The sequence below is a fragment of the Sapajus apella genome, unplaced genomic scaffold (genome assembly GCF_009761245.1).
Source record: "Sapajus apella isolate SASKATOON/1434 unplaced genomic scaffold, GSC_monkey_1.0 scaffold7, whole genome shotgun sequence".
In the NCBI taxonomy this organism is placed as follows: domain Eukaryota; kingdom Metazoa; phylum Chordata; class Mammalia; order Primates; family Cebidae; genus Sapajus; species Sapajus apella.
This window is the reverse complement of record NW_022436947.1, coordinates 3,653,579-3,678,285: the sequence shown is the minus strand read 5'-3', so window position 1 is coordinate 3,678,285 and position 24,707 is coordinate 3,653,579. Positions and strand designations below refer to the sequence as shown.

The 24,707-nt window shown below is 45.4% G+C and overlaps 1 pseudogene; it reads right to left on the bottom strand.

Moving 5' to 3' along the window:
* Nucleotides 1-5,914: 5,914 nt before the first annotated feature.
* Nucleotides 5,915-6,022, bottom strand: LOC116550475 (annotated as a pseudogene).
* Between the last annotated feature and the right edge of the window lie 18,685 nt (nt 6,023-24,707).

The following is a 24,707-nucleotide window of genomic DNA, read 5'->3' as shown; positions in this document are numbered from 1 at the left end:
GCATTATAGTGAAATTTCATCCTACAAAAAACAGAAATGAATTAGCCAGGTGTGACAGTATGTGCCTATTGTTCCAGCTACTCAGAAGGTTGAGGTGGGAGGGTCACTTGAGCCAAGGAGGCCGCGCCTGTAACGGGCCGTGTTTGCAACGTGCACGCAATCCTGGGCAACACATCTAGACTCTGTCTCAAAATAAACCAAAAAAAAAAAAAAAAAAAAAGACCTAATTATTCAAAGAATACAGATGATCATGACATGTAGGCAAAACCTGGAAAAGTCTGAAATGGTCACTGCGGATCCCCACTCCCTTCTTGCCACTTTATACCATTCTCTAGTCCAGAGTTAATGTGTAAGGTTCTAAGTAGCATATATAAAGCATCCATTACACAAATAGAGTTATTTTATGGACAAAAATCTTCTGTTTATACTCGCAGTTACATAGCAGACACTGACATCTTCAAGTGGGCCATGCCTCCGTGTATGCATGGATTCCAGATTTGCACGCCAAGAGCAACCTGGCCAGACCACATACATCCTGGTAAAAGCATTCCAGAAATGAGAGCTCCTTCTGCTTGTGGATGTTATCCCATTAGCTACTTTGCAAGAAGATGTAACTTGGTCCTTTCTTGTTTTTTTCCTGGCATTTCCAGGTCAAGTAGAATAAGTTACAAACCAGCTGCTAACCTTTTCTTCCCAGATGGTACAAAAAGATTCAGAAAGCTCTTAGAAATCAAAAATATGGTAGTGGAAGTAAATATTTCAATGGAAAGGGTGAAACATAATGCTATGGAAATATCCCATGAGATAGAGCAAAAGGCAAAGAGATGAACACAGAACAACCTCCGCCTCCCAGGTTCAAGCAATTCTCCTGCCACACCCTCCTGAGCAGCTGGAATTACAGGTGCACACCACCACACCCGGCTAATTTTGTATTTTTAGTAGAGACGGGGTTTCTCCATGTTGGTCAGGCTGGTCTCGAACTCTTGACCTCAGGTGATATGTCTGCCTCCACCTCCCAAAGTGCTGGGAATACAGGCGTGAGCCACCACACCCAGCTTTGTATAGTTTTTAAAAAGATAAAAAATCTGTTTTCATCCATGCCTCCATCCATCCTGACCACAATCTTCCACACACACATCGTTTACTATTTTCTTTTTATGTTCCTTAATGTAACAAATAATTTGATATACCCCTGATGTTATATGTGTATATCTCTAGGATAAATTCTCATCAGTAGGAGTTTCAGGTCACAGAATAAATGCATTTGTAATTTGGGGGGATATTGCCAAATTGCCCTACATAGAGATTCTATTATAACATGCGCAATCACACCAGCAATGTATGAAAGAGCCTCTTTCTCTACAGCTTTGCCAAGAATGCATTGTAAAGCTTTTAGATTTTGCTAATCTGAGAAGTGAAAATGGTAAATTCAGTTTAATTTGCATTCATCTAATTATGAATTGGATTTAACATCTTTTCATAAATGTTTTAACATTTGTATTTCTTTTTTGTGAAATGTCTTTTCAAGTCCTCCACTCTTGTTTTATCGGGTCACTTTTTCTCACCATTTTGTGTGTGTGTGTGTGTGTGTGTGTGTGTGTATTGAGAAACGAGCTATACTTCTGACAATGAGTTTGGAAACTAAATATTATTGGGAATAGAGAAAGAAGACAAAGGTATTATGGTTACAAGAACCAAAACCTCTTTTTCCACAATAGAGGAATGATAAGAAATAATATCTAGGCCGGGCGCGGTGGCTCAAGCCTGTAATCCCAGCACTGTGGGAGGCCGAGGCGGGTGGATCACGAGGTCAAGAGATCGAGACCATCCTGGTCAGCACGGTGAAACCCCGTCTCTACTAAAAATACAAAAAATTAGCTGGGCATGGTGGCGCGTGCCTGTAATCCCAGCTACTCAGGAGGCTGAGGCAGGAGAATTGCCTGAACCCAGGAGGCGGAGGTTGCGGTGAGCCGAGATCGCGCCATTGCACTCCAGCCTGGGTAACAAGAGCGAAACTCCGTCCCAAAAAAAAAAAAAAAATCTAAAACTGAAGTCAAGAAATAGCATTAGAGAAACTCAGTGGCTCATGCCTGTAATCCCAGCACTTTAGGAGACTGAGATGAAAGGATCACTTGGGGCCAGAAGTTCATACCTAACCTGGGCAATGTAGTGAGATTCCAACTCTACAAAAAATTTAAAAATTTAAATTAGCTGAATGGTGGCACATGCTTGTAGTCCCAGCTACTTGGGAGGCTGAGACAAGAAGGTCACTTGAACTTGGGCATTTAAGGCTGCAGCGAGCCATGATCATGCCACTGCACTCCAGCATGGACAAAGAGTGAGACCTTGTCTCAAATATATATATATATATTTTAAAATTAACGTTTGCATATTCTGTTTTCTCAGATACAAGATTCTCTTCCTATGTTTGCTAACAGTTACTGAGAAGAAAGACTTCCTTGCTATCAAAAAACCACAGAACCCTAATCTAAGTGTTTTCTTCCTATAGTATTGCGAAATGCAAGTCCATAAAGAAATGAGTCTGAGAGATCCAAGTATAAACACCGCATGCTTCTTTCATAGTTTTGAGTCACTTCATTCAACCCATTCCATGGATATTTTTCAATTTGCACTTCTAGACCTCTGTATTCATTTCCTAGAGCTAGCACCGCAAACTAGATAGCCTAAAACAACAAAAACTCATTGTCTTACAGCTCTGGAAACTACAAGTTTTAAATTAAGGTGTCAGCCAGCCATGCTCTCCCTGAAGGCGCTACGCTAGGATCCTTCCATCCTTCCATCTTTCCTCACCTCTATCTAGCTTTTGATAGTTTATTGTTTGCCTACTTTGTTGTAGTTGCCATTTGGAGACAGAGTCAGGCTCTGTCACTCAGGCACAATCATGGCTCACTGCAGCCTCATCCTGGGCTCAAGTGATCCTCTTACCTCAGCCTCCCAAGTAGCTAGGACTACAGGCGTATGTCGCCACATCCAGTTAATGTATTTTAATTTTTTATAGAGACAGTGTCTCATGGTGTTGTCCTGGCTGTTCTCCTACTCCTGGCCTCCGGCTATCCACTCACCTTGCCCTCCTAAAGTGCTGGGATTACAGGTATGAGCCACTGTGCCAAGCCTGGGTGGGTCCTTGTTTGTCGTTCCTTGACTTGTAGACACATCACCACAAGCCTCCATCATCACATAATGTTTTCTCCGTGTCTAGATTTCCTCCTTTTTTTTTTTGATACAGAGTCTTGCTCTTGTAGCCCTGGCTGGACTGCAATGGCACGATCTCTGCTCACTGCAACCTCCACCTCCCGGGTTCAGCCTCCCAAGTAGGCTTATAGGTGCCCGCCACCACACCTGGCTAATTTTTTGTATTTTTAGTACAGACAGGGTTTCACTATGTTGTCCAGGCTGGTCTTGAACTCCTGACCTCATGATCCACCTGCCTCGGTCTTCCCAAGTGCTGGGGTTACAGGTGTGAGCCACCACACCTGGCCTATTTCCTTCTTTTTATAAAACACCATTGGATTAGAGTCCACCCTTCTCCAGTACAACCTCACTTTATCTTGATCACATCTGCCAAGATTCTATTTCCAAATAAGATCACATTCATAAGTACCAGAGGTTAGGACTGCAGCATATCTTTTTGGGAAACACTCAGCTCACACATACCTTCCCAGCTAATCATTCTGTTCATTCTAACATATTTTTTCTTCTCTTTTCCACCAGACTTCACCTTTGCCTTGCTTCTGTGAAGCCAAAGTAAGCTTTTCTGAGTAATACAACTGTGTCAGGGCATATTCTGAATATGCCCCAACCCAGACCCACCTGTCCCAGGAAAATTGTATACTCTGTTATCCTATTCTAGTTTCTTCAAGTGGGAAACCTCACAATTAATGTTGCCTATTAAATTTGATATCCAGCCTGGGAATGGTGGCTCATGTCTGTAATCCCAGCACTTTGGGAGGCCGAGGTGGGTGGATCACCTGAGGTCAGGAGTTTGAGACTAGCCTGACTAATATGGTAAAACCCCGTCTCTACTAAAAATACAAAAATTAGCCAGGCATGGTGGTGTGTACCTGTAGTCCCAGCTACTTGGGAGGCTGAGACAGGATAACTGAACCTGAGAGGTGGAGGTTGCAGTGAGCCAAGGTCACACATCTGCACTCCAGCCTTGGTGACAGAGCAAGACTCGGTCTCAAAAAAGTAATTAATTAACTGATTTTAAAAATTTGATATCCAAATGATATAATGATCTCAGCACAAAAATGAACAGGAGAAATAATGGTGTGTTTGAAAGAGTCCAGGCTTTGAAATCAGAAAACCTGAGTTGCAATTCCAGTGCCAATACTTAAAACAGAACCAATCTAGTTCTTCTAAATGCTAGTACAATATTCATCACTGTAAGGCTAAGGGCTCCACCTGTGACCCAAATTCAATTCCCACACCAACAGTGGTCCTAGATTGCACTGAAAGCTGCATCTAAATTGAAATGGCAATGCCCAAGGAGAAGGAAAAGAAGGGAACCAGGGGAAGAGAATACAGAGGAGGAAAGGAAGAGCGAGAGGAGGAGGAGGAAAAGGAGAAAGACCAGAGGAAGCTGCAAAATAAAATTTCCAGAAAACCTCTTTTAACAATTTTTGAGCAGATACACAGAAAGAAAAAAAATCCCAAAAGGAAACCGTCTCTTGGAGCTTCCCTAAAGATGAATGGAAAGAAGTCACTGGCAGTTACCAGCGTGTATTTCATGCTATTTTGGTTACGGGGTGAGTCATACATGCTGGGTAGTGAATTTCCCAGGCTTTCAAATTTAAATAGGAGTAGATAGTGCAAGGCATTCATTTTAGCATGAAGTGTTTTCTCCTGCTGGTCATAAAAGGAATCCATTGTGTTATGATTAGGTCATGCTTGACCCACCTCAGGAATGTTTTCAGAGTGACAGAATATTTATTTCTCAGAGATGTCTCCAAGGTTCAAGGAAGTCTGATCAGCATACTTACAAAGGCCTTGTGATCCTAATAGGGTCTAAGACAAGTCCTCCCCTTCTTTTGTGGGCGGGCTATTATCGTTAATCCAGCTGCACTTGGTAATGACGCCCACCTTTTCATTCTAAACATGGAATAAGACAGTAATTAACAGAGTCTGATCACTCCAAAAGAAAATCCTGCTTTTTAAAAAATCTTGCTGCAGAATAATTTAATTGTGCTTCACATGTTTTGAACAACAATTTTAGACTGGAATTTAACTTACTACTAGTAATAACATGCCATTTTTTCTCCATCTGTCATAATTACTCAATAAATACATAGACTTCAAAAACTGCATCTAAAATTATTCATGCAAGTGGTGTACTTTCTGATCAAACCATGGCAGGCAGTGAGTGGTGCCATCAATCTTTGTTTTTCTTTTCTTTTTTTTTTTTTTTTTGAGACAGTGTCTCGCTCTGTCACCCAGGCTGGAGTGCAGTGGTGCAATCTCGGCTCACTGCAACCTCCACCTCCCAGGTTCAAGTGATTCTCCTACCTCAGCCTCCCAAGGAGCTGGGATTACAGGCTTGCACCACCACACCCAGCTAATATTTTTGTATTTTCAGTAGAGACAGGGTTTCATCATGTCAGCCAGGCTGGTCCCAACTCCTGACCTCAGGTGATCCACCCGCCTCAGCCTCCCAAAGTACTGGGATTACCAGGGTGAGCCACTGCACCAAACCTTTCTTTTTTTAAAAAAAGAAAAATTCCCCTTCAAGTCCCCCCACTGACAATACAGGTGAGTCACAGGACTTAGGTTAAGGTGTATACGGTTCGGGCCCACCCAGGGACGCCTCCTCTAACTTGGCCGGGCGTGGTGGCTCACGCCTGTAATCCAAGCACTTTGGAGGCCGAGGCAGGCGGATCACCTGAGGTCAGGAGTTCAAGACCAGCCTGAACAAAAAAAAGGTGTATACTGGACAGGTTAATTCAGCCTCCTCTTTCTATTTGGTTGGGGTAAGAACACATCCTGTACTGAGCTCCAGGAGGCTGACACCACAAATCTCTGAGACAAAACTTACGAGATTGTAGCTTCTGAAATAGCAAATCCAGGCCCAAACTGGCACTGAGCTAAGGACTCAGCGCCTACCAGTTACTGTTTGAATTTGTCATTCATACTTGACACGTGATTATTTCTCCTCAGATTTTTTTACTTAAAGAGACATCAGGTGAGAGACTGGGGATAGGAGAAAAGGGCAATTAGTATTTGCTTAGCGGTTGTTACTGAATGAGATTAACTGTGGCTTCTTTCCATTCAAATATCAAATTACAAAAATGGAAATCTTTCTTGAAACTCATAAAACTTAACTTTAAGGAAGATTTAGGTTTAACAACATCAACTCATTTTTTGCTTTGTTGTTGTTGTTGTTGTTGTGTGACCGGGCAGCACTCTGTTGCCCAGCTCACTGCAACTTCCACCTCCAGGGCTCAAGCCATCCTACCACCGCAGCCTCCTGAGTAGCTGGGATGACAGGCACTTGCCACCACGCCTGGCTAATGTTTGTATTTTTAGTAGAGATGGGGGTTTCACCATGTTGGCCAGGCTGGTCTCAAACTCCTGGCCTCAAGTGATCCACCCACCTTGGCTTCCCGAAGTGCTGGGATCATAGGCATGAGCTACTGTGCCCGCTACTGTAGCAGGACATGCCACAGACAAAAGCTCTCGGACACCAGGTTTGTGAAGGAAGTGGCTTTTTATTCGGCCAGGAGTCTCGGCAGACTCGTGTCTCAAGAACTAAGCTCCCCGACTAGAAAGTCGTGGCTTTTGTGAAAGGCTCACAATCTTAGAGGCTACATGTGACAGGGTCGTGATTGATGAGGTAGGTGAGGGGCATGTGACTTAGGTGGGGGTCTAATCAGGATTAAGCAAGAACAATGCCTTCCAGGGAAGATTCCTCCATACCATGCCTCTGATCGATAGACAGGATAGGAACTAGGGTGAGGGGTTTCATCTGTAACCTCCAAGTCCAGCTAGTGGCACTGGTTTTGTCTCCTCCACTGACCTTGTGCCTGCTATTTTCAAATTTTACTTCTTTTGAAATGCAACGTAGAAGGCTCAGGGAAGTGGTCTTAGAAGCTTAAAAGGAAAGGATCTCCTTCCTCAGCCCGCCCTCTGAGAACCTCACTTATAACATTCGTGAGAGTTCTCACTCTCATTCTCATTTTCATTTTCCTGATCTTCTAAAGAAACTGATTGAAAATGATTCATATAATACACTTGTGATGTGGTTCTCTGTTTACAGCAGTGATGAATCCTCTGATCACATGAAGGCAAGGGGAGGGAACAAGGGAGTGGCACACAAACACCTATTATTATTACAATACTACCCTTATGATGAGAGTCTTGAACCCTCCTGAGAACCAACCTCCAGACAAGGACTCGGGGTTAAATCCGTGCCATACCTGCACAGGCACGGGTGCCAGTTTGGTCATGTCTTACAATATCCTCCACTGCTTGACCCTGGTCGTCTATGTGTAGGCAATAGTTGGTTAGACTGAATTTTCCACAGACTCCTCCTTTAGCTGCCAGCAAACAATCTAAGGCCAACTGGTTCTGATAAATCGCATTTCTCATTTGAGTTTCTTTTCAGGCCAAAATGGACAGAGCTTTGCCCGTTTCATTAGTGAGTATTTCCAAAACAGCCTGCAACCCAATGATCCGATTGAGCCTGTAAATAGGAGTCTGGTATCCCTATGAGCCATCCTCCGCCCATGTGGCTGGTCCATAATACTCAGTAATTCTCTCCGGTGGCCACTCCTCATCTTTCCATTCGCCTATCTTTAGACTTATTTTCTCCAGGCGGAGTAGACCAAATATCCTACAGCTCACCTGTCTTAACAGGTAATAAGAAAAAAGAAGGCTTAATGGTGCCTATGACACAGCTACCTGTCCATCTTTCAGGCAGTTGTACATATGCTCTGTGTCCACATATCCAGTACAACCCAGCCCGGGCCGTCCCGTTTCTCCGATACCCAGGATGGTTCCAAGCATCCTGTAATTTTGGAAATTTTAGGAGGGGGTTTTTCGCTGTGTAGTTTGAGCTCCACCAGGTTGCAGTGTCCACTGTTCCATTATACAGTCACTGCCCTAGGCAGCTAAGCTTTCCTAACATAACCACTGTGAAGTCTTTTCCTTCTCTGTTCCAACAGTATTGTCCAATAATCGGATCCTTTAAAACCCAGAAACTGTTGGTTTGAATTCTTTGAACTGAGGTCAGGTCAGGGACAGGATCAGAGGATAATAACTCACGGGCTTCCCATGGCCACCAATGACCCATAGTAGTTCCTCCACATACACAGCAAGTAGTGACATTAAGGGAATGGGCTACATTTTCAGCAAGTTGGAGGAACAAGTTCTTTGTCTTTTTTGGAATTTCTGGCACTGGCTTATTTAATATATTTTAGAAGGGCTGGTACACTGGCTGGGCTGAGCGTTTTCGGATTTTTCCCTGAATCTGGATACTGACTCTGGGATCAAGCCCTTTCCCATCAATTCCTAGCATTACACTCTACCCTTTTTGCCATCTGGAGTCTTGGAGGTTTGTGATCATTAATTCTACTGGGTTACAATGTCCCGAGACACAGGGGACATTACCCCATGGAATGGTGTCCCTTCCTTTTACAAGGCAAACAGGATCATTTTTATCTTTTCAAGTGGCCCAGATGAGGCATGATCGATAAGTGCATTCGCTGCACCCGTAGGTTCTCTGGCAGATATACTGATGCTCTTTTGTGTAACTTTGTTCCCATCCGAGGGAACCATAGCCTCCTCAACTGGAATGATAGGCACTGATGGCCGCACTTGCATCAGACCTTAGGGTGACCTGTTTTGGGCTTCCCTTCTCCTCTGTTTTAGCTATTAGTAGGGCTGTTCCATCGCCCTGTTAGGAGTTTAATTTTAAAAGTCGTATGCATGGGGGCTTTGATGGATTGTAACAGACATCAGGCTGTCCATCCCCTGGATTACACACCTTATACTGAATACCATTATATAAGCAGGTTCCCTTCTGTGTCCCTGCACATTCATAATAACTGTAGAATGAAACAATGGCAGTAACTTTACGTCTTACCTCAGTAACCTGGTGTACACACTGACAGCATTCTTCAAAATCAGTTAATGTCCCTACTGTACAAGTCCAAATACTAAGAAGAATAAGTCCCACAATGAACTTCCTCATGCTTCGGCTGTGTGTGGACCAGCCAGCTTCCGGGATGTGGCTGGAGCAGGGCTTGTTGTCCATCCCCAGGTGATTCTGCAGTCATTCTCTGGGCCTGGTCTAGCTTCCCAAGTTTCAGCTGCTGCTGGTTTCACACAGCTGTGGTGGATCCAGGCTGAGACTCCCTCTACCTTTACGGCTATGGGAGTGGTCAGGATCACGGTCTGGGGTCCTTTCCACCATGGCTTCAGAGGGGCCACATTCCAGTCCTTTATTCACACGCAATCACCTGGTGAGAAAGGGTGAACTGGGGAGAATGTGCTTATAGGACATCTCTCATTTACCCAGGTTGAAATATCCTGAGTGATTTTCCCTAGAGCTTGTAACTGTCGTCCTAGCTCAGTCTCTCCCCACTCCTGAGGAGTTCCCGGGAGTGCCTGCAGTATGGGAGGGGGCCTATGATATAAGACTTCATAGGGGGAATATCCTGTCTTCTTAGAGGGAGTACATCTAATTTTGAATAACACTGAGGGAAGTGCCTGCACCCACTTACACCATGTTTCCTGACACATTTTCCCTAAGCTATTCTTAATGATCCAGTTCATCCGCTCCCCCCTTCTGGAACTCTGTGGTCAATAGGCAGCATGCAGCTTCCAAGTGATACCCAATGCTGTTGCCATTTTCTAGAACAAATCAGCCACAAATGCCGGTCCGTTGTCTGAGCCAACGTGCGATGGCAGTCCAAACCTGGGGATGAGATCTCCAAGAAGCACATGGGTTACTTCACGGGCCTTTTCAGTCCTAGTCGGGAAGGCCTCAACCCACCCAGAGTATGTACACACCAGGACCAATAAATACTTATGTCCTCCACACTTGGGCGTTTCAGTGAAATCTACCTGGAGATCTTCAAACGGAGCTCTCCATAAGCTGAATGCCAGGGGATAGTTGGACCTTGTCTCACATTGTGCTGCCAACATGTAATGCATCGCTGTGCCACAGTTTTGGTCAGGGCCAAGAAATGTGAGATGTAAAAATACCAGCCTAACAACTTCTTAAGTGACTCTTGGCCTAAATGAGTGGTTTCATGTATGCCCTGCACAGCCACAGCCCCTAAGAGCTGTGGCACCGCTACTCTTCCATCTGGGAGCCGGATCCATTCCTCTTTACTGTTTGCCCGCCTTCTGCTTGGAGAAAGTCCTTTCCTCCTTAGAATAAGTGGGCACCAAGTCAGGTATCTGGGGAATTAGAGGGGCTGTAACTGCTGCTCAGTAGGGAGTAGATGCTGCCTTAAGAGCTGCTGAATCAGCTTGGGAATTTTTCAGGAGGTATGGGTCCGCTGATGTCCTTGGCAGTGAACAAGTGCCACCCTTCAGGGCTTCCAAACTGCTTCTCATAACTGCAAGATTTCATGCCGGTATCTTATTTCTTTCCCCCCTGAATTTAGCAGTCCTTTTTCTTTGTACAGCACCCCATGTTCTTGAAGAGTTATAAATGCATACCGGGAATCAGTATACATGTTCACAGCCTTACCTTCACTCCGTTCTATGGCTCAGGTCAGAGCAAAAAGTTCAGCCTTCGGAGCCGAAGTACCCTGAGCCAGTGGCAAGGTCCCGACTACAGTGTCCTGAGTTACCACTGCATAGCCTGCACACCTTTCCCCTCGTGGATTAACAAAACTGCTTCCATCCACATACAACTCCCAGTCTACTACCATCCATGGTTGATCCTGAAGATCGGGCCTGCTGGAATAAACAGTCCAATACTTCAACACAGTTGTGTTCAACTGGGCCCTCTGACACCGAGAGCAAAGTGGCAGGGTGTTGAAGACCTCAATGGTGATGTGGAGATTTTCACATAGCAGGCTCTGGTATCTGGTTAACCTAGCAATTGTCAACCAATGATGTCCTTTGGTATTCATTAGACTCACTACCGTATGGGGTGCTTTGATATTTAAGTTTTGCCCCAGAGTTAGCTCATCAGCCTCTTGTGTTAGCAGAGCAGTTGCTGCCCTTAAGCATGGGGGTCATCCCTTGGAAACTCCGTCCAGCTGCTTGGAGAGATAGGCTACAGGCCTGGGCCAAAGTACCACTGTTTGTGTTAGAACTCCAACTGCCACTTTTTCTCTTTCTGACACATACACTGTGAAGGGCTTTGTTAAATCAGGTAACCCCAAAGCTGGGGCTGACGTAAGTTTCTCTTTCAGTTCCTGAAACACCTGCTGCTGCTGAGATCCCCATTCAAAGGGTTCCTTGTCTCCCCATTCGTAACTTCATAGAGGGGGTTGGCCAGTACCCTGAAGTTTGGAATCCAAAATCTACAGAAACACACGGCTCCCAGGAGCTCCTTCACCTGCCTTCTAGTCTCGGGTTCTGGCAGGTTGCAAATGACTTGTTTCCTCTCTGCTCCTAGACTGCATTCTCCCTGCTGGATGGTGAACTCCAGATATTGCACTTGCTGTCAGTAAATCTGGGCTTTTCTTTTAGACACTTTATACCCATAGTCCTCCAGGTGCTGAAGTAAGGCATCTGTTCCTTTTGCACACCCGACTGCTGTGGGGTGTCCCAATAAAAGGTCATCAGCATATTGCAGCAACACCCAGCCTAAGTCCTTAGCAGGAAGCTTCTGGAGGTCACGGGCTAGTGCCTTCCCAAAGATGGTGGGAGAGTTCTTGAACCCCTGGGGTAGCTGGGTTCAGGTGTACCGGCTGGTTACACCTGTTTCTGGATTTTCCCATTGAAAAGCAAAGAGCTTCTGACTCTCCGAGGCCAGCCTGATGCTAAAGAAAGCATCCTTTAAGTCCAAGCAGGTGAACCAACTGTCCTCCGCTGGCAATAATCCCAGCAGTGTGTATGGGTCAGGCACAGTTGGGTGCAAAGTTACTGTGGCCTGATTAACCGGGCACAGGTCCTGCACTGGCCTGTAGTCACTGGTCCCCGGTTTAGGAACAGGCAAGAGGTGGGTGTTCCACGGAGATTGGCAAGGAACTATAATTTCCTAGTCCCTTAAGCATTTTAGGTGGATCTGAATGCCTTCTAGGGCTTCTCAGGGAACTGGATATTGCTTTTGCCCAACTGACTGAGCCCCAGGTTTTACCTCAATGAGCACAGGGGTCTGGTTGACTGCAGGCCTGGTAGATTGTTCTCTGCCCAGAGCTTAAGCCATTGTTTTGCTAAGGCAGGTCCTATCTCCCAATCTGGTTTGGTTAAGAAGAGCTTCCACTCTTCTTCATAAGGAACCCTGAGGGCCATTATGACTCCAGTTTTAGGCAATGCTAGCCATAAAGTGCCATTCTCAGTAAAAGTGATGGTTGCCTGTAGCTTACTAAGCAGATCCCTTCCTAGCAGGGGCAAAGGGAAATCATGCATGTATAAGAACTGGTGAATTACCTCATGCCCTTCCACCTCACAAGTCCATGGCAAATACAAATACTGTTTCTCTGACACCCCAGTAGCTCCAACAATATTGGTTGTTTCCTTTGATAGGGGAGCTACAGGGGTGGTTACCACCAAATATTCAGCACCTGTGTTGATGAGGAAGTCAATGTCCTTGTCCCCCACTGTCACCCGGACCATGGGCTCTTTGGGGGCAATTGAGCCCAGTCCCCTTCAGTCCAGTGGCCTTTCCACTAGTTTGAACAGAGCGCCTTCACTTTTGTCTGAAGCCTCGGGCTTACCCCTGTTTTTCTGTCAACTGGGGGCACTTGTCCTTCCAGTGTCCCACATCCTTACAGTAAGCACACTGATTACGCTGCAGGCAAGGGCAATTAAACTGGGTAGACTTCCAGGAGCCCCCCCTTCCCCCACCCTTTTGGGGGCTCTCCTCTAATAGTGGCAGCTATCAAGTTGACGCTTCGTTAAGCTTGATGCTCATTTTCTTCTACAACTTTCTCTATGGCTTACCACATCTCTGTTCACAAACACCTGGTTAGCTATTTCCAATAACAGTGAAGTATGCTTGCCTGCAAATCCTGCCTGTTTATGTAGCTTTCTCCTAATGTCTTCTACACACTGACTGACTAATGCCATATTTACCATGTGTTGGTTTTCGGGGCTCTTAGGATCGAAAGGAGTACACATGAGAAAGGCTTTGCATATCCTCTCATGAACTGTCCCAGGCTTTCCTCTTTCCCTTGAATAACCTCAGAGACTTTATTGACATTTGTAGCTTTCTGGGTTCCCTTCTTCAATTCTTCCAGGAAGGCCTTTCTGTACTGGATTAGCCTTTGCATGCCCTCTGGGGTGTCTGGATTCCACTGGGGGTCAGTCCCCAGTAGCTGGGCCCTGACATACTCTTGGGGGTTCTGGTAATCTGCTGGAACATGCTCCTCCAACCATTTGGAAGCGGCTTGAAGTACTGTCTGCCTTTCATCAGTGTTTGAAAGATACACAAGCAGCTGGTGGCAGTCAGCCCAAGTGGGGTTATGAGTCTGGACAATAGTTTGCAGTAGGTCAATGAGAGCTTGTGGCTTCTTGGTATAAGACGGGGTGTTATTTTTCCAGTGGATAAGATCAGCTGAGGTGAATGGCAGGTACATGAAAACACATCTTTCCACCATGTGGCCATCCTCATCCACTCCCGTATGCCTCTGCTCTCTTAAAGGCCTCTCTACCCTTGCCTTGGGTTGCAGATGGGCTGCTAGATGGGGAGTTCCTCCCAGAAGGCAGACAGCTATGGGAGGAGTCCCTCCACATTCTTTCTTGTCTACCCTGGGCGGTTTAGGGGTGTGCAATTCTAGCGGGGGTGCTGAGGTTTCAGGCCCAGGGGCAAGGACTCCTTCCTCCTGATAAGGGAGAGGTATCATTGGCAAAGGCTCTTCTGCCATTGGATCTGTCAGGACCTTAGGAGTCTGCGTCCCTCGGCGGGTGGAGTGGGGTTTTTCCCTGGCTGCCTGCCCCTTTGCCATCAGTACGGTTGCTGCCTTTCCTGGTGTCATAGTCACTCCATAATCCCCACTAAATCCCTTCTTGAAATTTTTCAGTATGGTCCCCAGAGGAGTAGGCTTGCTCTGAGTGTGACCCATGTTGTTTGCACAGAAAACAGTACTCACAGGCAGTAAAGAGAGTCTCACTCCACCCTCAGTTTCTCCCGCCCTGCACAGCGCAACACGCTATCTTTCACTTTTCCTTCAGGCCGGTAGGACAGTCTCCCTCTCGGGAGGGTTTCAGGTGCCACTTGGCATTGGAGAGTTCATTACTCCCCCCTCAATATATAGATTGCGAGGGCACCTCCTTCTAGCCATATACAGATTGCCCCTAATCCCAGCTGGCCTCACAATTCGCTCAGAACTTACAGTCCCCTCTAGCGGACCTGCTGCTCCCACATTTCACAGCTGGTGAGTCCAACTGGACCCCTCCAATCACTTACACAGTCGTATACCTCCCACCACCCAAACTGAAACCAAAAGCAAGACTTCCAAGGTTAGTTACAGAGAAAGAGAGCACCAAGTTCAGGAGTGCCAAATTCAGCACTCGTGGGTGATCAGGCCACGCTTCCACCTAAAGACGGTGGGTGTGTCCCAGGATGGGTCCTAGGGTCTTTCTGTCATCCAGACTGTCAATGCCAGTTCCTTCCTAGTGTTCAGTCTCTGCACGGATCTGCCACAGGGGCCTGCCTTACCCTCCCCTGGCAAAGCGTTCCACCGGGGCTATTGCTTATCCAGGAGTGCTCTCAGGACCTGCATTACCCAAGCGGGCTGGAGTCCCCCGGGCTGGGGTGCTCCACAAGGCAAGGCAAACTGCCTAAGAGGTTGTCTCGGTTGTCCACCAACTGCATTCGTTTCCTGGTCAGGGAACCAAGAAATGTAGCAGGACATGCCGCAGACAACACCTCTCGGACACCAGGTTTGTGAAGGAGGTGGCTTTTTATTCGGCTAGGAGTCTCGGCAGACTCACGTCTCAAGAACCAAGCTCCCAGACTAGAAAATCCTGGCCTCTGTGAAAGGCTCACAATCTTAGAGGCTACATGTGACAGGGTCGTGATCGATGAGGTAAGTGAGGGGTACATGACAGGTGGGGGTCTAATCGTGATTATGCAAGAACAATGCCTTCCAGGGAAGATTCCTCCATATCATGCCTCCGAACTACAGACAGGATAGGAACTAGGGTCGGGGGTTTCATCTGTAACCGCCAGGTCCAGCTGGTGGCACCAGTTCTGTCTCCTCCACTGACCTAGCCCCTTCTATTTTCAAATTTTACTTCTTTTGAAATGCAATGTAGAAGGCTCAGGGAAAGTGGTCTTAGAAGCTTAAGAGGAAGGGATCTCCTTCCTCACCACCAGAAATTTTTTAGACGAGAAATCTAGTTAAATTACAAGGCAAATGACCTAAAGAGAAACTTATGCAGGGTCCCTTCCTTTGAAGGAAATGTCACCCCATCAAAAGGCAGATTGCTCCACATTGATGAGACAAGTCTCAATCATTTTTGGAGACTGAATTGCCAAAGTTAAGGACGTGCCTGGGAGACAGGTCTATGCCTTTCTTCAAAGATGATTTTGAGGGCTCCAAATTTAAAGAGGAAAGGATGGGATATTGAGAAGCACAGAATTTTTGTATAAACAAAATATGGCAGAGGAAAAATGTGGGGGATCTGCATTTTACATAAGAGAATAAAACCACCTTTGCAAAATTATGACTGAAACAGTGAAAGAGATAGAGCTTAACTGACTCCATCATGCTTCTAACCTCCAATCTGTCCTTGTTCTTTCCTGAGTGTAGGCTCAACTAACTTTGTGAGAAACTTAGTTCACAGTTTACAGTTTAAACAAAGACCATAACAGCCCTTTCCCAAAGCAGACCTCCTTCTTGGCTGGGGGCCAGACTGCCTTTGTAGGACTAACATTAGCCACAAGATCAGAAATTATGGTTTAGGAGTCATACAGCGGGAGGCCACAGATTCTGACCCTCTCTAAACTGCTCCTAAGATCAGCACTTGAGATATTTTGCAGGCCCTGCACTTGATGGATCAGCTGGCACCATGCAGACCAATAAACTGGCTCATCTGATCTCGTGGCCCCCACCCAGGAACTGACTCAGCACAAGAAGACAGCTCCGACTCTACATGATCTCATCTCTGACCAATCAGCACTCCTGGCTCACTGGCTTCCTCCCCGCCCACCAAGTTATCCTTAAAAACTCTGCTCCCTGAATGCATGGGGAGACTGATTTAAGTAATAATAAAACTCTGGTCTCCCACACAGTCAGTTCTTCATAAATTACTCTTTCTCTATTGCAATTCCCCTGTCTTGATGAATTGGATCTGTCTAGGCAGTGGGCAAGGTGAACCCCTTGGGTGGTTACAATGATACAGGTAGAATGCAGTAGAGGAACAATCAGAGACACATTTGTGTCTGACAGGCCAGGGTGACTGTACCTGTGAAGTTAAGCTATCAATCTGCATTGCCATGGTGAAGTTTTAACAGCTCACCAGGAATTTTCTTGTGGGCAAAATATGAGGAGGTATACTGTAGCCTTTCCTCTTATAGCTCTCCTGCTTAAGAACCAAATGGGACAGGCAGGTTTGCATGACCCAGTTCCAAGCTTGGCTTTTCCTTTTGGCTAAATTAGTTTGGGGATCCCAAAATGTAATTCCTTTCACAATATTCACCAATCAAACAAGGTTGACAAGGATTGTCGTTGGCATTGTTTCATGGTTGTTTGGTTTTTTGTTTGTTTCAGAGACAGGGTCTTATTCTGTTGCCCAGGCTAGAATGCAGTGGTGCAAAGTTGGTTCACTGCAGCCTCAAACTCTGGGGCTCAAGATTTCCTCCAGCCTCAGCCTCTTAAGTAGCTGGGACTACAGGCACACACCAACATGCCCAGCTAATTAAAAAAAAAAAAAAAATTAGGTTCTCATTGTGTTGTCCAGACTGGTCTTGAACTACTGGGCTCCAGTGATCCTTTCACCTGTGCCTCCCCAGGTGCTGGGGTTATAGGCCTTGGCCACCACACATGGCTGATACGGTTTTGTTAAACAGTGATTACAAAATAACTCATTGGAATGTAAAGTTAAAAGTGAAATGAAGGCCGGGTGCGGTAGCTCACGTCTGTAATCCCAGCACTTTCAGAGGCCGAGGCGGGTGGATCATGAGGTCAGGAGATAAAGACCATCCCGGCCAACACGGTGAAACCCCGTCTCTACTAAAATACTAAAAATTAGCTGGGTGTGGTGGCACTCACATGTAGTCCCAGCTACTAGGGAGGCTGAGGCAAGGGAATCACTTGAACCCGGAAGGCGGATAATTGCAACGAGCCCAGATCACGCCGCTGCACTCCAGCCTGGCGACAGAGCAAGACTCCATCTCAAAAAAAAAAAAAAGTGAAGTGTGACACTGTTGCAAATGGATTTATAACATCAGGAAAAATTCACACCACGACGAGGGATCACTCAATACGGCTAGTTTACTTCCTGCAGGAAGGGTACAACTCACCAACAGTCTTGCCACGAGAGCACACCTGAACAAAGGAGACAGGGACATTTATAACTTTCATAACCTGACACAATCGCCCTACTGCTGTGTCCAGTTTCCATTGCCCGGACCGGGACCTCACATTCTATGCGTGATCTGATTGGCTAAAAACGTGGAAATTTTCTAAAGAAGTAAATGCAGAGGTGAAGAAAGGAAAAGAGGAAGCAACTGGAAGAATGGTTAGAGAAGTGATAATATTTTCAAATAAGGAAGGGGAATAAGGTGTGACCTAAGACTTGCCTGGGCTTGTCCAAGCATGCCAGAGCAAATATCTAGGTTAAAGTGTAAAAGCTAAGAACACAGGATATTCTTACTTCTTCATTATGATGAACAGCTACTTTAAGAGTATTAGCAAAAGCTTTAAAGTAAATTAACATTTTACGAAACTATTATCTATTGTAATGAACTGAGGAAAACTTTGATAGAGGAACCTTTTATTTATTCCCATTTCCTACATATATCATAAATGGAAAACACGGGATGCTGAGCGTATTGTTCTATTAAGGGTCAGTGTTTTTCCCACACATGGCCAACAGCTTGCGTTTAACTAAAAAGAAAAGGGGAGTGGGGAGGAGGTGCCACGCCTGCTACATACACCAGCTTCCTTATGTATATTTAGAGAATGCAGAATGCGACAAGGAAAGACTAAAGACAATTAGTCTGGAGCAGTCAGAATGTAAAAGGAATGGAAAGAGCAGGTAGGAAATGCTGAATTTGCTAAGTGAAAGCAGGTAGTTTAAGGGAGGAGTTCTGGAGTGGAGGAGAGGTGCTCTTTCTAGTAGGCACCTCCTGCCTGCTGCCAGGACACAGTTTCTCTCCATCTGTCATTCCCAACTGTACAGATGTGTCCTATAAATGGATGGCACCCACCAAGCCTCCTCATTGACAAACTGTATATTCCCAGCACGTGTTAACTGGTTTACTTTGTGGTGTATGGTCTTGTTTGTTTGTTTGCTTGTTTGTTTTAAGAGAGATTGGGGCCTGGCTATGTTGCCCAGAGTGGCTATTCACAGATGTGATCATGACGCACTGCAGCCGCAAACTCCTGAGCTCCAACCATCCTTCTGTGCTTCTTAATCTTCCACTGCACCATGGAATTGTCCTGTGCTGCCACCTTCAAATTAATAGGATCACCATTCTCCTTCCCCGGGTGTTTCCTGGGGCTGCATGAGCACCAGTCTCCTCATCTGTCAATTCACAAAGGAAGATCATGTCCACACCCAGGGAGCACACAGCTGCACCAGGATAAGCATTTAAAATTCTAACATGCAAGGCCAGGCACAGTAGCTCACACCTGTAATTCCAGCGCTTTGGGAGGCTGAGGCAGGCTGATCACTTGAGGTCAGGAATTCAAGACCAGCCTGGTCAACATGGTGAAACCCCATCTCTACTAAAAATACAAAAATTAGTTAGGCATGGTGGTGGGCACCTGTAGTCCCAGCTACTTGGGAGGCTGAAGCAGGAGAACTGCTCGAACCCAGGAGGTGGAGGCTGCAACTGAGCTGAGATCACACCACTGCACTCCAGCCTGGGCAACAGAGCGAGACTCCTCAAAAAATAATAATAATAATAATACCTTTAGAATAAGGTTGAAGGGGATAGAAATTGCTACTAGTTACCTTACCTCAATCTTAGAATATTTAAACAGGAAGGGGACTTAAAAGATGAAGAAACTGGCCAGGCACGGTGGTTCACGCCTGTAATCCCTGCACTTTGGGAGGCCAAGGCAGGCAGATCACCTGAGGTCGAGAGTTTGAGATCAGCCTGACCAACATGGACTAACCCTGTCTCTACTGAAAATACAAAATTAGCTGTGTGTGGTGGTGCATGCCTGTAGTCCCAGCTACTCAAGAGGTTGGGGCAGAAGAATTGCTTGAACCTGGGAGGCAGAGGTTGCCGTAAGCTGAGATCATGCCATTGCACTCCAGCCTGGGCAACAACAGCGAAACTCCATCTCAAACAAAAAAGAGATGAAGAAACTGAGGTCCAGGGACACACCCGGGTCACCCTGGGTGAGCACCCACATCTCCAGCCTACTTATTCACCATTCTCCATGACTCTTCCTTCTTTCTCATATCAACTGTTACAAATCTTCTTCTCTTTTATCTTCATAGTTTTAAAAGAAGAAATTTCAATTTTTTTCTATTTGTTTAATTTTGTGTCAAAAGCCCACCAAAATCATGCTAAGCTCTTCACATTTAACTATTAGAGTGAAAAATAAATATGCAAATAGCAGAGACCCAGGGATGTATTCCCTGAGAAAATTATGTGTATCAGCACCAGGATATTTACACAGGAACTGTTTTATTAGGTGTCAGGGGTACCGCAGGATAAAATATGACATTGTGTGTGGCCAAGGTCAAGAAGCAGGTAAGTGCTATCCAGGGAAGAGATCAGAGCATGATTCAAGGTCACTGAGAGCAGGCAACATGCACAACATGGTCAAGCATCTATTTATAGCAAGAAGAGTGAGAACACGAGATCCAGTCTCAAGACTGGGTGTGGTTGTTCATGCCTGTAATCCCAGCACTTTGGAAGGCCAAGGCAGGCGGATCACCTGAGGTCAGGAGTTCAAGACCAGCCTGGCCAACATGGTGAAACCCCGCCTCTACTAAAAATACAAAAAAATTAGCTGGACCTGGTGGCGGGCACCTGTCATTCCAGCTACTCAGGAGGGTGTGGCAGAAGAATCGCTTGAATCTGGGAGGCGGAGGTTGTAGTGAGCCAAGATCACGCCATTGTACTCCAGCCTGGCAGACAAGAGAGAAACTCCACCTCAAAAAAAAAAAAGATCCAGTCCCTTGCAAGACATCAGTCCCCACAACTAGCAGATCCACAGATCCACTTCATATCCAATCCAGGCAGCATGGCCACATACAGCCCTTTTTGGGGCTGCTGTAGCTAAGCCCAGACCCTTGCCCCATGAGGTCTGAAATATAAAAAGCTGGGGGCATGCCTGACACATGCATGGCTAAGCAGTTTGGTTTTTTTATTTGTTTGTTTGTTTGTTGTTTGTTTGGGGGATGGATTTTTGCTCTTGTCGCCCAGGCTGGAGTGCAGTGGTGCCATCTTGGTTCACTGCAACCTCCACCTCCCAGGTTGAAGCTATTCTCCTGCCTCAGCCTCCAGAGTAGCTGGGATTATAGGTGCCACCACCATGCCTGACTAATTTTTGCATTTTTAGTAGAGACAGGGTTTCACTATATTGGCCAAGCTGGTCTCCAACTCCTGACCTCAGGTGATCCACCCACCTCTGCCTCCCAAAGTGCTGGGATTACAGGCATGAGCCACTGCACCCAACCTGTTAAGCAGTTTTGAGAAAGGTTTACTTGTGCTCGGTACAGAAGGAACAGGGCCAGTCTGGTATGCTTTGAGTTCTTGCATGCAATGCGCTTAGTGAGCTGGTCAGCACCTCCTGTACCAAGCACAGGGTTCTTGGGAACACTGGCTGCCTTTGGACCTTTCTCTCACAGAAACATTTGACATCATACATATATCCTGATGCTCTTGTATATTCAACATTGTTTGCAATAGCCCATGCAAGAAAACATTGAAATTGATAAATTGTGATGTTCATACGATGAAATACACACAGCAATAAAAGTAAGCAGACTAGAGATATGTGTGATAAAATAGATGAATCTTAAAATTAATATCATGTGAAAATGCAAGACACAAAAGCATACACACTGATGTCATTTATATGAAGTTCAAAAATAAGCTAAACTTATAAGATACTAAGATTTCTAGGGGTTTAAAAAAAGACAAAAAGAAGCAAAACAACCATTGTTAAGGAAAACGTGTGTAATTGGCAAAATGCTAGAGAATGGCAATTGATCAAAAGAAGTGACCAACATTCATAAAAAGCAGAATAGTGGTTGCCTCCATGGGAAAACGAGGGGTTTCATCCGGATGTTGTTTTGAAACACAGGGATATTCTGAAATTTCCTGTCTTGATCTGGCTGATAATTAGATAAGTGTTATAAATATTTATTGTACTGAACATTTACTGTGGAGGTTATGAGAATGCACCGCCCAGCCCTCCTATTACAAGGAGTATTACTTGACTGAAGAATTGGCTGCATTCAAACCCCACTGCAGCACTGAGGCAAGGCCAACCCTCTCCTCCTAAACAATGGGGTTTGCCCCCAGGCTGCTGCACTCATGACTGAAATTAAGAGGCAGACCAGGGCAGAACAGATCCTGGGAGATACAGGAGGCTTGCAACCACCAACTTTAGCTGAGGGACTCCCCAATAGCTTTGCCAAACCTTCCCTAGACTTCAGGTCAATCTAGGACAAATCTACATAGCTTTCTCTCTCCCTTCCACTCTGGGTCAGACTTGCAGGGGGACAATGGTTCTTCCAGCCTTTCCCCAAAGCCACTCTGATTACCTCTCTATTTCCTTTTCCAAAGGTATTTCTCTTAATAAAATCCTTGCATGTTTAATCCTCTCTTGGCCACTGCTTCTCCAAGGACTCCAAGCTGGCAAAATTATATTTTATTCCCTTTTATATATACATATCCATTCCTCAGTGTTAAAAAATGTTTAAAATGATTGTGCCGGTTGGACGCGGTGGCTCACACCTATAATTTCAGCACTTCAAGAGGTCGAGGTGCGGGATCACAAGGTCAAGAGTTCGAGACTAGCCTGGCCAAAATGGTAAAACCCTGTCTCTACTAAAAATATAAAAATTAGCCAGGCGTGGTGGCAGGTGTCTGTAATCCCAGCTACTCAGAAGGCTGAGGCAGGAGAATTGCTCGAACCCAGGAGGCAGAGGTTGCAGTGAGCCGAGATGGCACCACTGCACTCCAGCCTGGGAGAAAGTGCAAGACTCTGTCTTGAAGAAAAAAAAAAAAAAAAACAGTCATGCCAATCCATGTAGCAAAAAAGTGAGGGGGAGACACAATCTGGAGACACATAGGTGGTGTACGTATGGGGGTGTATCTATGACGGTGTTGCTGAAATGTCCCTGTGATGGTTAATATTGTGTCAACTTGATTGGATTGAAGGATGTAAAGTACTGTTCCTGGGTGTGTCTGTGAAGATGTTGTCAAAGGAGATTAGCATTTGAGTTGGTTGTCTGGGAAAGGCAGACCCACCCTCAATCTGGGTGGGCACCATCTAATCAGCTGCCAGTGTGGCCAGAATAAAAGCAGGCAGAAGAACGTGGAAAGACTAGACTGGCTTAGTCTTCCACCCTACATCTTTCTTCTGGGCTGGATGCTTCCTGCCCTCAAACATCAGACTCCAGCTTCTTCAGCTTTGAGACTCAGACTGGCTTCCTTGCTCCTCTGCAAGCTGAGGAGGAGCTCACAGGGGCCAGTCTGGTGTGCTTTGAACTCTTGCATGCAATGCGCTTAGTGAGCTGGTCCCCAGGACCAGGCTCTCCCATCACCCACTGACAACACTAGCAGGCAGCTTGTCACTGGGGAGTGACCCTATACACAGAGGCCCTTACATCTAGAGTGTGGCCAGGATGTGAGTAGGAGCAAGCCCATTCCAGCTGCTTTTACAGGAGCTAAAAGACATCTGGCAGTTGTCAGGGAAATCCCTGCCATATCGGTAGGAAAGGGAGAAAAAAAAGAAAAAGAGAGAAAGAAAGAAAAGGAAAAGAAAAGAAAGAAAGAGAAAGAAAGAAAAGAAAAGAGGGAAGGAAGGAAGGAAGGAAGGAAGGGAGGGAGGGAGGGAGGAAGGGAAGGAAAGAAAGAGGGGAGGGAATGAAATCCTTGCCATAAACCTCTACTAGCAGCTCTGAAGAAAGATGAAAGAAAGAAAGAAAGAAAGAAAGAAAGAAAGAAAGAAAGAAAGAAAGAAAGAAAGAAGGAAGGAAGGAAGGAAGGAAGGAAGGAAGGAAGGAAGGAAGGAAGGAAGGAAAGAAAGAAAGAAAGAAAGAAAGAAAGAAAGAAAGAAAGAAAAGAAAGAAAGAAAGAAAGAAGAAAGAAAGAAAAGAAAGGAAGGAAGGAAGAAAGGAAGGAAGGAAGGAAAGAAGAAAGAAAGAAAGAGAGAGAGAGGAAGGGAGGGAGGGGGAGAGAAAGAAAAGAAGAAAGAGAGGGAGAGAAGGAAGGAAAGAAAGAGGGGAGGGAAGGAAGGAAATCCCTGCCATAAACCTCTATTAGCAGCTCTGAAGAAAGAAAGAGAGAGAGAGAGAGAGAAAGAGAGACAGAGGGAGGGAGGGAGAGAGAGAAAAAGAAAGGAAGAGAAAAGAGAAAGAAAGAAAGAAGGAGAGAGAGAGAGAAAGAAAGAAAGGAGGGGGGAGGGAGGGAGGAAGGAAAAAAAAGAAGAAAGAAAGAAAAAAAAAGAAAGAAAGTCCTGCCATAAACCTCTCCTACAGCTCTGAAGACAGACTCCAGATTTCCTGGCTGCATTAACCCTTAACCTCAGTCCCCAGCATTTTCCAGGAGTTTGTTAGGTCACAACCCTGCATCCTCAGAGACTGCGCTTCGGTGTCCCAGCCAAGTTTGCCACTGCTTAATTTGCCTTATCCAAAGAGCTCTATTCTGGATAACCTAGTGACCCAGGGCTACTGGAAAATTTATTTAAAAAGCTGGTTTGCCCTTGGGGAAAACTACATAGGCCTGATAGCTGAAAAACTGCATTATACCTGGTAATTGGAAAACAAATAGTTTGGAAGTGATGATTTAAATTATGCTGTGGAGGAAATAAAATGTTAGTCATAATGAGTATAGTTGATTATAAAAGAATATTTCTTTGATCTTTGATGGACTGCTGTTCATAACACGGGCTAGCAGAAAGATGTAAATGTTAAAATTATTTGGATTATTACAGAATATATTTTATATATATATATATATATATATATATATATAGTAAGCCCCCATTCAGCATCTGGCACAGCATCTGCTACTAATTAGTAAAGGAGACTTAAACCTTTCAATTCCCATTAAATAGCCCATTGACCTTCATTAATTGGACAGTCCTTTTGACATAGTTTGGAGTTCTAGGCACACGTGGTTTCTTGTCTACAGAACTATAACTAGTTTGCTTCTTTTCCCAAAATAGAAAGAGAAGCCAGCTTTTGGGAACCTGAGGAGA